Here is a 14,270-nt window from a genome sequence, read left to right on the forward strand (position 1 = left end):
ATATTGATCTGCATGGGCTGCTTGTAAAGTTTGGAGATTAATCCTTTGTCAGTTGCTTCGTTGGCAAATATTTTCTCCCATTCTGAGGGTTGCCTTTTCGTCTTGTTTACGTTTTCCTTTGCTGTGCAAAAGCTTTTAAGTCTCATTAGGTCTTATTTGTTTATTTTTGTTTTTATTTCCATTTCTCTAGGAGGTGGGTCAAAAAGGATCTTGCAGGCTTCCCTGGTGGCGCAGTGGTTGAGAGTCCGCCTGCCGATGCAGGGGACACAGGTTCGTGCCCCGGTCTGGGAAGATCCCACATGCCACGAAGCAGCTAGGCCTGTGAGCCATGGCTGCTGAGCCTGCGCGTCCAGAGCCTGTGCACTGCAATGGGAGAGGCCACAACAGTGAGAGGCCCGCGTACTGCAAAAAAAAAAAAAAAAAGGATCTTGCTGTGATTGATGTCATAGAGTGTTCTGCCTATGTTTTCCTCTAAGAGTTTTATAGTGTCTGGCCTTACATTTAGGTCTTTAATCAATTTTGAGTTTATTTTTGTGTATGGTGTTAGGGAATTTTCTAATTTCATTCTTTTACCTGCAGCTGCCCAGTTTTACCAGCACCATTTATTGAAGAGGCTGTGATTTCTCCATTGTATATTCTTGCCTCCTTTATCATAAATAATGTGACCATATGTGTATGGGTTTATCTCTGGGCTTTCCCTCATGTTCCATTGCTCTATATTTCTGTTTTTGTGCCAGTACCATACTGTCTTGAGTACTGTAGTTTTGTAGTATTGTCTGAAGTCAGGGAGCCTGCTTCCTCCAGCTCTGTTTTTCTTCTCAAGATTGCTTTGGCTGTTCGGGGTCTTTTGTGTTTCCATACAAATTGTGAAATTTTTTGGTGCAGTTCTCTGAAAAATGCCATTGGTAGTTTGATAGGGATTGCATTGAATCTGTAGATTGCTTTGGGTAGTATAGTCATTTCCACAATGTTGATTCTTCCAATCCAAGCACATGGTATATCTCTCTGTTTGTGTCATCTTTGATTTCTTTAATCAGTGTCTTATAGTTTGTTGAGTAAACTACTTTTGTCTCCTTAGGCAGGGTTATTCCTAGGTATTTTATTCTTTTTGTTGCAGTGGTAAATGGGAGTGTTTCCTTAATTTCTCTTTCAGATTTTTCATCTTTAGTGTATAGGGATGAAAGTGATAACTGTACATTTATTTTGTGTGCTGCAACCTTACCAGATTCATTGATTAACTCTAATAGGTTACTGGTAGCATCTTTAAGATTCTCTATGTATAGTATCATGTCATCTGCAAACAGTGAGAGCTTAACTTCTTCTTTTCCGATTTGGATTCCCTTTATTTCTTTTTCTTCTCTGGTTGCTGTAGCTAAAAATTCCAAAAGTGTGTTGAATCATAGTGGTGAGAGTGGGCAACCTTGTCTTGTTCCTGATCTTGGTGGAAATGGTTTCACTTTTTCACCATTGAGAACGATGTTGGCTGTGGGTTTGTCATATATGGCCTTTATTATGTTGAGGAAAGTTCCCTCTATGCCTACTCTCTGGAGGTTTTTTTTAATCATAAATGGGTGTTTAATATTGTCTAAAGCATTTTATGCATCTCTTGAGATGACCATATCGTTTTTATCCTTCAGTTTTTTAATATGGTGTATCACACTGATTTGCATATATTGAAGAATCCTTGCATCCCTGTGATAAATCCCATTTTATCTTGGTGTATGATCCTTTTAATGTGCTGTTGGATTCTGTTTGCTAGTCTTTTGCTGTGGATTTTTGCATCTGTGTTCATCAGTGATATTGGCCTGTAGTTTTCTTTCTTTGTGACATCTTTGTCTGGTTTTGGTATCAGGGAGACGGTGGTCTCATAGAATAAGTTTGGGAGAGTTCCTCCCTCTGCTATATTTTGGAAGAGTTTGAGAAGGATAGGTGTTAACTCTTCTCTAAATGTTTGATAGAATTTGCCTGTTAAGCCATCTGGTCCTGGGCTTTTGTTTGTTGGAAGATTTTTAATCACAGTCTCAATTTCAGTGCTTTGGATTGGTTTGTTTATAGTTTCTATTTCTTCCTGGTTCAGTCTTGGAAGCTTGTGCTTTTCTAAGAATTTGTCCATTTCTTCCAGGTTGTCCATTTTATTGGCATATTGTTGCTTGCAGTAATCTCTCATGATCCTTTGTATTTCTGCAGTGTCAGTTGTTACTTCTCCTTTTTTATTTGTAATTCTATTGATTTGAGCCTTCCTTTTTTTCTTGATGAGTCTGGCTAATGGTTTATCAATTTTGTTTATCTTCTTAGAGAGCAAACTTTTAGTTTTTTTGATCTTTGCTGTTGATTCATTCACTTCTTTTTCATTTATTTCTGATCTGATCTTTATGATTTCTTTCCTCTGCTGACTTTGTTTTTTTTTTTCTTTCTTTCTCTAATTGCTTTCGGTGTAAGGTTAGCTTGTTTATTTGAGATGTTTCTTGTTTCTTGAGGTAGGATTGTAGTGCTATAAACCTCCCTCTTAGAACTGCTTTTTCTGCATCCCATAGGTTTTGGATCTTCATTGTCATTTGTTTCTAGGTATTTTTTAAATTTCCTCTTTGATTTCTTCAGTGACGTCTTGGTTATTAAGTAGTGTATTGTTTAGCGTCCATGTGTTTGTATTTTTTACAGATCTTTTCCTGTAATTGATATCTATTCTGATGGCATTGTGGTCAGAAAAGATACTTGATACGATTTCAATTTTCGTAAATTTACCAAGGCTTTTTTTGTGACCCAGGATATGATCTATCCTGGAGAATATTCCACGAGCACTTGAGATAAAGTGTATTCTGTTGGTTTTGGATGGAATGTCCTATAAATATCAATTAAGTCCATCTTGTTTAATGTATTATTTAAAGCTTGTGTTTCTTTATTTATTTTCATTTTGGATGATCAGTTCATTGGTGAAAGAGGGGTGCTAAAGTCCCCTACTATGATTGTGTTACTGTCGATTTCCCCTTTTATGGCTGTTAGCATTTGCCTTATGTATTGAGGAGCTCCTGTGTTGGGTGCATAAATATTTACAATTGTTATATCTTCTTCTTGGATTGATCCCTTGATCATAATGTAGTGTCCTTCTTTGTCTCCGGTAATAGCCTTTATTTTAAAGTCTTTTTTGTCTGATATGAGAATTGCTACTCTAGCTTTTTTTTGATTTCCATTTGCATGGAATATCTTTTTCCATCCCCTATCTTTCAGTCTGTATGTGTCTCTAGGTCTGAAGTGGGTCTCTTGTAGACCGCGTATATGCTGGTCATGTTTTTGGATCCATTCAGCCAGTCTGTGTCTTTTGGATGGAGCATTTAATCCATTTACATTTAAGGTAATTATTGATATGTATGTTCTTATTACCATTTTCTTAATTGTTTTGGGTTTGTTATTGTACATCTTTTCCTTCTCTTGTGTTTCCTGCCTAGAGAAGTTCCTTTAGCGTTTGTTGTAAAGCTGGTTTGGTGGTGCTGAATTCTCTTAGCTTTTGCTTGTCTGTAAAGGTTTTAATTTCTCTGTCAAATCTGAATGAGATCCTTGCTGGGTCGAGTAATCTTGGTTGTAGCTTTTCCCCTTTCATCACTTTAAATATGTTCTGCCAGTCCCTTCTGGCTTGCAGAGTTTCTGCTGAAAGATCAGCCGTTAATCTTTTGGGGATTCCCTTGTATGTTATTTGTTGTTTTTCCCTTGGTGATTTTAATATTTTTTCTTTGTATTTAATTTTTGATAGTTTAAGTAATATATGTTTTGGCATGTTTCTCCTTGGGTGTATCTTGTATGGGACTCTGCACTTCCTGAACTTGATTAATGATATCCTTTCCCATATTAGGGAAGTTTTCAACTATTATCTCTTCAAATATTTTCTCAGTCTCTTTCTTTTTCTCTTCTACTTCTGGGACCCCTATATTCGAATATTGGTATGTTTAATGTTGTCCCAGAGGTGTCTCAGATTGTCCTCAATTCTTTTCATTCTTTTTTCTTTATTCTGCTCTGCAGTAGTTATTTCCACTATTTTGTCTTACAGGTCATTTATCCATTGTTCTGCCTCAATTATTCTGCTATTGTTTCCTTCTAGAGCATTTTAAATTCCATTTATTGTGTTGTTCGTCATTGTTTGTTTGCTTTGCTCTTTAGTTCTTCTACGTTCTTGTTAAACGTTTCTTGTATAGTCTCCATTCCAGTTCCAAGATTTGGGATTATCTTTAATATCATTACTCTGAATTCTTTTTCCGGTAGACTGCCTATTTCCTCTACGTTTGTTTGTTCTGGTGGGATCTTACCTTGCTCCTTCACCTGCTGTGTGTTCCTCTGTCATATTTGACTTTGGGGACTGTGTTTGGGGTCTCCTTTTCGCAGGCCGCAGATTCGTAGTTCCCGTTGTTTTTGGTGTCTGCCCCCAGTGGCTGAGGTTGGTTTAGTGGGTTGTGTAGGCTTTCTGGTGGAGGGGACTGGTGCCTGTGTTCTGGTGGGTGTGTCTGGATCTTGTCTTTCTGGTTGACAGGTCTGCATCCGGTGGTGTGTTTTGGAGTGTCTGTGGCATTATTATGATTTTAGGCAGCCTCTCTGCTAATGGGTGGGCCTGCATTCCTGTCTTGCTAGTTGTTTGGCATGGGATATCCAGCACTGGATCTTGCTCGTCTCTGAGTGGAGCTGGGTCTTAGCGTTGAGACGGATGTCTCTGGGAGGCTTTCACTATTTGATATTACAAGGTGCCAGAGGTCTCTGGTAGACCAATGACCTGAACTCGGCTCTCCCAACTCAGAGGCACAGGCCTGACACCCGGCTGGAGCACCAAGACCCTGTCAGCCACACGGCTGGGGGTGAGAGCAAGAGGTAGCTTTGGTACATCTGAAAGACCACCAATGAGATTCACTGACCATTTTCTCTACAGAAGTGAAGAAAACAAAATTCAGTGTTTGGCTAGTCAGCCACTTTGGAAGCCAGTCTCCAAGATGGCCCTAATTATCCCCTAATTATCTCCCAGTCTTCATGTACCTGTGTGGCTCCTCACACTTGAAAAGGGCTGACTGTTTAACTAATAAGAAATTGCAGAAATGACAAAGTGCAGCTTCCAAAGTTATGAAAGACATTGCAGCTTCTGCTTTGGTTTCTGCTAGATCACTCATCCTGGGGTAAGCCAGCTACCATGTCATGAGGACACTCAAGCAGCCCTAAGGAGAGATCCATGTGGCAAGGAACTGAGGCCTCTTACCTACAGCCACGTGAGTGAGTCATCTCAGAAGTCAAAAGATTTAATTTTATTTATTTTTCATTGCATTGGGTCTTTGTTGCTGCACAAGGTTTCTCTAGTTGTTTCAAGCAGGGGTTACTCATCGTTGTGGTGCACGGGCTTCTCCTTGTGGTCGTTTCTCTTGTTGTGGAGTATGGGCTCTAGGTGCATGGGCTTCAGTAGTTGTGTCATGCAGGCTCAATAGTTGTTGCTTGCTGGCTCTAGAGCGCAGGCTCAGTAGTTGTGGCACACGGGCTTAGTTGCTCTGCGGCATGTGGGATCTTCCCAGACCAGGGATTGAACCCCTGTCCCCTGCATTGGCAGGCAAATTCTTACCCACTGTGCCACCAGGGAAGTCCAGTGTGCTCTTTTTTAAACCTAGTCTGTTTTCATTATTTTCTATCTTAACAATTCTGTATTAATTAAAAAATAATAATACTCCTTTCTACCCCTCCTGTTTGAGGATTATATATGAAGAGTTATGTCTTATTTATTAATCTCAAATTTTCACCTTTTAAGAAGTAATCACAATGTCAAGTATTTAATACCTTTCAGTTCCACCTTGAAAAGCATGGATATTAAAGTGCTAATATAATTACCTTCCCTAGTATATCGTTTTTACTTTTTGTTATGTATAAAAAACAACTAAAAACATGCATGGTTTGTAAGGAAATGACAAATTTCAGAAAATTCAGAATCTGAATACACTCTATACATAGCTTCTAGATAAAGACACAGAAAATTGCCAGATACTCAGAGGCCCCCTGATCCCACTCTAGTGACTCCCCTTAAGGTTTAATATTGTTCTTGTATCTAACAAAAAGATCATGTTACCTGTATTTTGTAGTTTATATAAATGTTATGGCACAGTAAAATCACTTTTGGATTGGGCTTTTTTATTTTATGTTGCTTGTGAATATGTCTATATGGTTTCCTGTTGTGATCATGCATTGCCACTGTTGCATAGGATTCCATAGTGTAAATATTTAACAATTAATTTATTCCAATTTGTATTACAATATGAGTGATTTTCAGTTTGTGCCTGTTGAGAATAGCATGGGTATAAAAATTCTAGAACTTGAGCTTTGGTGGTGTGTGTATAAATTATTGTTCAGTATACATGTAGTAGTAAAATTTTCGAGTCATAGCTTTCATGTGTTTATCTTTTTAGATATTTCTAAATATTTTCAAAACATGTGTATGATTTTTCTTTTTCTTTTTTTTTACATCTTTATTGGAGTATAATTGCTTCACAATGGTGTGTTAGTTTCTGCTTTATAACAAAGCGAATCAGTTATACATATACATGTGTTCCCATATCTCTTCCCTCTTGCATCTCCCTCCCTCCCACCCTCCCCATCCCACCCCTCTAGGTGGTCACAAAGCACCGAGCTGATCTCCCTGTGCTATGTGGCTGCTTCCCACTAGCTATCTATTTTACGTTTGGTAGTGTATATATGTCCATGCCACTCTCTCGCTTTGTCACAGCTTACCCTTTCCCCTCCCCATATCGTCAAGTCCATTCTCTAGTAGGTCTGTGTCTTTATTCCTGTCTTACCCCTAGGTTCTTCATGACAGTTTTTTTTTGTTAAATTCCATATATATGTGTTAGCATACAGTATTTGTCTTTCTCTTTCTGACTTACTTCACTCATTTGTATGATTTTTCATCCTCAGCAGCAGTGAATGAGATTCAAGGATTATATACATTCTCGTCAAACCTGATAATACCTGTCATTTTCATTTGAACTTTCTGGTTGGTAAGTGATAATTAAATGTATCACTTTTTTTGCATTTAATTGACTACTAAGAAGCCAAGCATCTTTTGATATGTTTACTTAACATTCTGTACTCTCTTTTTGGAAATACCTTTTGGTATATTTTCCCCATATTTGCTATTACATTATCTTCTTATTGAAGACTTCTTTTTTTTTAACATCTGAAGACTTCTTATTGAGGAGTTTTTAATATATGCTTGCTATGAGTTCTTCTCTCTTTCTGTCTCTCCTTCTCTTTCTTTAGATGAGTGTCAGTTTTTAATAACATCTAATTTGTTATTTTCCTATTTATTTATTTATTTAGTCTTATTTCTATTTATTTATGTAGTCTTCTTATCTGTAGCAGAACACATTATTTATTCTAAATCACAAATATGTTTTCGTTTCTTCAATAAATCTAATTATTAATCTTTAAATTTAAGTTAACTTTCTAAACTAAATATGTTGTATCATAGTGAGTATTAATTTTTCTGTGACAGCTGAAAGGTTACATTTATTCAGAAAATGTTGTATTCAGCTTTCTTTTCATTTGCTCCTACTTCTCATTGATTCATAGAGGTAAACATCACTTCATCCATGGGTCTGACTTTTCTCTGATTTCTCATGGTCATTCTCACTAATTCGTCTTGCCTCCTGAAATCTTTAGCAATCCCATTATTCCACAGAAGCAGAAACCTTCCTTGGGCCTTTTTCCTCAGAAGGTTGATTATTCCCACATTTTAAATGGGAGATTGCAATAAGTTAGGAGAAAATGCCACAAGGGTCTCTCATTTTATTTTTCACATCTTGTATCAGCCTCTGCTTGCACTCTGTGTTCAAAGATTTTTGTACAACACATTGATGGAAGATGTCAGTTGTTTCTCTCCTTGGGGAAAAAGACAGATTAATTACCTGACAAATAAAATAAAGACAGTGTCTTGCTCTGTTCAAATGTTGGACAGGATTGCTTGCATCCTACTTTAAAAGTTTCAGGTGACTGTAGCTTAAGATTCCTAAGCTTTTTTTTTTTTTTTTTTTTTTTTTTGCGGTACGCGGGCCTCTCACTGCTGTGGCCTCTCCCGTTGCGGAGCGCAGGCTCAGCGGCCATGGCTCACGGGCCCAGCCGCTCCGCGGCATGTGGGATCTTCCCAGACCGGGGCACGAACCCGTGTCCCCTGCATCAACCACTGCGCCACCAGGGAAGCCCAAGATTCCTAAGCTTTAATCCATATTTGCACCAAGCACAGCACCCAAAAGGACTGCCTTACATAACCCCATGAGACTTTTGTGTGCAAGTGGAACAGATAAAAATATAAAACTATTGCTGTCTTTTTGTGTCATAAAAATGATTTTTTGTCTCATTTAAAATATTTTTTTCTAAAATCCAAAAACGTGTCAGGCTAAAATATTGGAATTTCAAATATGGTAAATCTAAGACCCTTCAAATTTCTGTCCAGTTTTGTTGATGATGGGATGCCATCAGAGATATGACTTCATCAAACACAATAGGTAAGATCCCTTCATATGCCTGATTGGGGAATATGAAAATAATCCCTGGAAAAATCTGGACATTTTCTGGTTCTCAAGTATTGGTTAAGATGGTAGAAAGGGCCCTTCATTGTCCTATATGTGAATGCAGATCAATTGAGAGAGGTGGGGATAAAACAAGCAGCCTAAATATCCTTTATGTTTGCTGTACTACTAGTAGAAAGAGGAAGGCTCAACCTGTCACCATGGTTGATATAGGAAATGAGCTGCTGAAACTACACAGAAATGTACCTGCTTGTATTTTCTGTGCAGATACCTTCTCTTTTGGTGTGCCCTGATACCTCCCTCAACTTATGTACCAACTCCAGTAGCATTAAGCAGAAATCCAAAGAAATCTATTCTTTGGAATTATGAGGAAGGGAAGAGTCAAAAATTTTATAGCATGTTCTATACAAGTATACACATCACCATCCTTATCTATGTCATGCCATGCATGGAGGGTCAGTAGGTTCAGGGGATTCTGGAAGCACCAAGGTCTGTGGGGTTAATCACAGCTACATTCATGGGCAGTAAAAGAGAAGGGCCTTATCTTGCTCACTTTCTCAATGCTAGTAGCTACAAAAAGAAGAGGACAGCAGACATCTTAGGGAGTAGAGCCAACATTAAATGAAATGTCCTAATTACTCTAGGCAACCTCTCATGATAGCCTCCCATAGCTCCTCGAATCCCTACATCCTTGCACAAGGGATAGTGTAATATTACTGGAGTGTGTGACTGCAGATTAGCATTATTTTTGCTGAAAAAAAATGAAAGTAGGTTCAAGTGATAGGGTTTGAAAAGGGTTCACAGTGCCAGGGAAACTATTGTAACAATGTGGACAGAACCCTTTGGATGGATTCATCATGTTTTTGTTTTTGTTTTTTTTTCTGCTTCAGAATCTGTAGTAGAGATTGGTGTGTTCCATGATGCATTCCCGCTTCTTATAAGTTTTAGATGGAATACCCCATTAGGAAGAAGTGCACATAAGGAAGATTAGTGAGTCAAACTCCTCTGCCCTCTGTCAGCAGTGGGTGCAAAGGGATTTAGACCAAGTGCTTTCATCCTTTGACGTGCAAAGTTTTCACTATATAAATGATGTTTTGTTTGTTTGCAGGTCAGGAGCCTTGGTCTCAATATCCCTGTTTAAAAAGTGTTATCAAATGTCTGCCAGAAAGAATTGCTGATGATACTGGAAAAAATTGAGAGTTATCCTTAACAATTAAAGGTTTTGTAGCAACATGGATGGACCTAGAGATTGTTATACTGAGTGAAGCAAGTCAGACACAGAAAGACAGATATCATTTGATATTGCTTATATGAGGAATCTAAAAAGGAAAAAAAAGGTACAAATGAACTAATTTACACAACAGAAATAGAGTCATGGATATAGAAAACAAACTTATGGTTACCAGGGGATAAGTGGGGAAGGGATAAATTGGGAGATTGGGACTGACCTATACACACTAGTATATATACAATAGATAAGTATTGATAAGGACCTGCTTTATAGCACAGGTAACTCTACTCAATGGTGTGTACTGGCATATACGGGAAAAGAATCTTAAAAAAAACAACAAGGGTTTTGGGAGTATATAATAAATATAAATGTGCAAACCGTTAACATGAAAGGAAAAATCAGTGAACTCTGTGGTCCCTGTTATGGTGTAAACATTTTGTAACTCTAATTTTAAAATTTTGAAACCCAGCTCCCATGTTGATGGTATTAGCAGGTGGGGCATTTGGGAGGTGATTAGGTCATGAGGCCAGACACCTCAAACATGGGATTAGTGACCTAATAAATGTAGCACACAGAAGATCTCATGCCCATCACATGATTTCATTGCCGAGCGAGAAGACCCACGTTATGAACCAGATATTGGTCCCTCACCAGACACTAAGTCAGCTGGCAACTTGTTCTTTTTTTAAAATTAATTAATTAATTAATTTTTTGGCTGTGTTGGGTCTTTGTTGCTGTGTGCGGGCTTCTCATTGGGTGGCTTCTCTTGTTGCAGAACATGGGCTCTAGGCGTGCGGGTTTCAGTAGTTGTGGCACACGAGCTCAGTAGTTGTGGCCTGTGGTCTCTAGAGTACAGGCTCAGTATTTGTGGTGCACGGGCTTAGTTGTTCCATGGCATGTGGGATATTCCAGGACCAGGGCTCGAACCCGTGTCCACTTTATTGGTAGGCAGATTCTTAACCACTGCGCCACCAGCGACGCCCCTGGTAACTTGTTCTTGAACTTTTCAGCCTCAGCAATTACGAGAAAACAAAAATATTCTGTTGTTTATAAAATACCAAGTCTCCCGTATTTCGTTTTAGCAGTCAAAGAGCTGGCTGAGGAGAAACATCTGTGAGCTTGAAGGCATATCAAGAGAAACCTTTAAATCTCAAAAGAAAAGAGAAAATGGGCAGGAAAGAAATCAACAGAACAGAGTAATCAATAATTGTGGAACAATGAAAATGCTGTGACCTATACATAATGGGTATGGCAGGAGGAGAATAAAGATAACAAAGAACAGAAAATATTTTTTAAAAATGACTGAGAATCTCCCCCAAATGAATGTCTGATACTAAATCCACAACATCCAAACTTAGAGGAACATATGAGTAGTAAAGAAAACGGACCAATATCTCTCAGGAACATCAATGCAAAAATCCTCAACAAAATATTAACAAATCGAATCCAACAATATTTTGAGAGAATTTTATATCATGAATGAGAGGGAATAATCCCAGGTATGCAAGGCTGGTTCAACATTCTAAAATCAAATAATTATATCCATCATATAAACACTCTAAAGTCAATCATTAGCATATCAATAGATTCAGAAGACCTTTGAAAAAATCTAACACCCATTCTTCATAAAAACTCTCAGTTAAAGAAATAGACTGGAGCTTTCTCAAGTTGATAACAAAGATCTACAGGAAACGTTTATCTTACATCATGATTAATGATCAAAAACATGAAGCTTTTCCACTAAGTTCAGGTAAAAGCAAGGATGTTCCCTTTCATGACTCCTTTTCCATATTTTACTCCACGTCCTTGCTAATGCAATAAGGCACGAAAATAAATAAAACAAATACAGATTGGGTAGAAAAAAATGAAAGCAGCCTAAATAAAATGTGGACCAATATACTTTACGGACACCTCACCAAAGAAAATAGACACTATGCATATAAGTATACAGAAGAATAATTCAGATTACATGCTGCCATCAAAAAGCAAATTAACAATACAATTGCATACGAGTTTAGCCATTAGAATGGCTAAAATGTGAACAATGACAAGAACAAATTCTGTAAGGGATGTGGAACAATAGGAAATGTCATGTGTTATTGGTGGAAATGAAAAATAATACAGCTACTTTGGTAGTCTGATTGACACTTGCTATAATATTGAACATTCCCTTACTGTATAATCCGGCAAGTGTTCTCATGTATATTTACTGAAAGTAGTTTAAAACATACTTCCAGACGAAAACCTGCATATGGATATTTATAGCACCTAATTCAATATTGCCAAAATGTGAATGAAACTAAGGTGTCCTCCAATAGGTGAATGAAATGATATAGTATTAATATATTCTGGGAATGGGATAATATTGAGCACTAAAAAAGTAAGCTATCAAGCCATAAAAATATGTGGGAATTCTTTTTATCTTTTGAAATATAGGCGATTTTCTTTATTTTGTAATTTAAATTTTCTTGGAGTATAGTTGATTTACAATGTTGTGTTCATTTCAACTGCACAGCAAGTGATTCAGTTACACATATGCATATATTCATTCTTTTTCAGATTCTTTTCTGATAAAGGTATTCCCAGAATATTGAGTAGAGTTCCCTGTGCTATACAGTAGGTCCTTGTTGCTTATCTACGTTATATATAGTAGTATTCGTATGTTTCCCCCAAGTTCCTGATTTATCCCTGCCCCCCGACCTTTCCCCTTTGGTAACCATAAGTTTGTGTTCCAAGTCTGTGAGTCTGCCTCTGTTTTGTAAGTTAGTTCATTTGTATCAATTTTTAAGTTCCACCTAGAAGTGATATCATACAATATTTGTCTTACTGTGTCTGACTTACTTCACTTAGTACAATCATCTCTAGGTCCATCCATGTTACTGCAATTGGCATTATTTTATTCTATTTTATGGCTGAGTCATATTCCATTATATATATGTATCACATATTCTTTACCTATATTCATATGTTGATGGACATTTTGGTTGCTTCCATGTCTTCGCTATTGTAAAGAGTGTTGCAGTGAACATTGGGGAAGATGTGTCTTTTCGATTTATGCTTTCCTCCAGATATGCACACAGGAGTGAACTTGCTGGATCATCTGGTAGCTCTGTTTTATTTTATTTCATTTCATTTCAATTTTTTTGGAGTATGGTTGATTTACGATGTTGTGTTACTTTCTGCTGCACAGCAGAGTGAAGCAGTTATACATATATCCAGTCCTTTTTGCATTCCTTTCCCATACAGGTCATTACACAGTATTGAGTAGAGTTCCCTGTGCTATACAGTAGGCCCTTATTTGTTATCTCTTTTATATATAGTGGTGTGTATATGTCAATCCCAATTTCCAGTTTATCCCTCCTACCTCCCCTTAATCTGGTAACCTCCATTCTGTGCCCCATAGTGGCTGTTACCAATTGGCATTGCCCCCAGTAACGTAGTATTGGTGGCACAGTGGTTAAGAATCCGCCTGCCAGTGCAGGGGACACAGGTTCGAGCCCTGGCCCAGGAAGATCCCACACGCCTCAGAGCAACTAAGCCTGTGTGCCACAACTACTGAGTCTGCGCTCTAGAGCCCACGAGCCACAACTACTGAGCTCACGTGCCACAACTACTGAAGCCTGTGTGCCTAGAGCCTGTGCTCCACAACAAGAGAAGCCACTGCACACGGAAGGCTGTGTACCACAACGATGAGTAAACCCCGCTTGCTGCAACTATAGAAAAGCCGCATGCAGCAACGAAGACCCAACGCAGATTAAAAAAATAATAATAATAAGTAGTAGGTTTCTCTTTTTTCCACACCCTCTGAAGCATTTCTTGTTTCTAGACATTGTGAGGATGGCTATTCTGAGTGGTTCCAGGTGATACTTCTTTGTACATCTGATTTGCATTTGTCTAACATAAAGCAACGGTGAGCATCTTCATATGTGCTTTTTTTTTGAACAGTGTGAGTAAAATTTACCCCTTGAAAAAGGGTTATTGAAAGGTTGCCTTGTTTTGAAGTCTATTTCGATTACCTACCCCAAGACATTTCTTGAGGGCTGTTGTCATTTACAGCTCCCCAGGCATTGTGAATATGAAGTGCCTATAAGGTCCAGTTTTAGAATTGTTGTTATGGGAAAAACAGAAGGCGGCAGGATTTCTACTGTCCCTCTCTGGTTACTGACACAACCTTAGATGTAGGGAAAGTCCTGTTCCTGGGTTTTAAATTAGAGTGGAATGTGCCTGACCAAACATGTAAGGGCTTCTGTCCCATTCATTCTTCCTCCTTACCCTTCATCCCCCGAACAAGTGTAAACCCCTGCAAAATCACCTGTTGAGGGTGCTGTCTTGTAGAGTGGGATGACCCTAACGAAGGAGTCGGGAGGTCGGAACCCAAACACCAGGATATGTTGAGACCAGGTGATTTTCCAAATGTCATCCAGCCCAGAGAGTCCACCATCCTTTGGGTGTCAGAGCGTTAGTTTAGTAGTATGAGGGAACACTTAGATCTGGAGATTGTGATC

Source organism: Delphinus delphis, chromosome X (genome assembly GCF_949987515.2).
Source record: "Delphinus delphis chromosome X, mDelDel1.2, whole genome shotgun sequence".
Taxonomy (NCBI): Eukaryota; Metazoa; Chordata; class Mammalia; order Artiodactyla; family Delphinidae; genus Delphinus; species Delphinus delphis.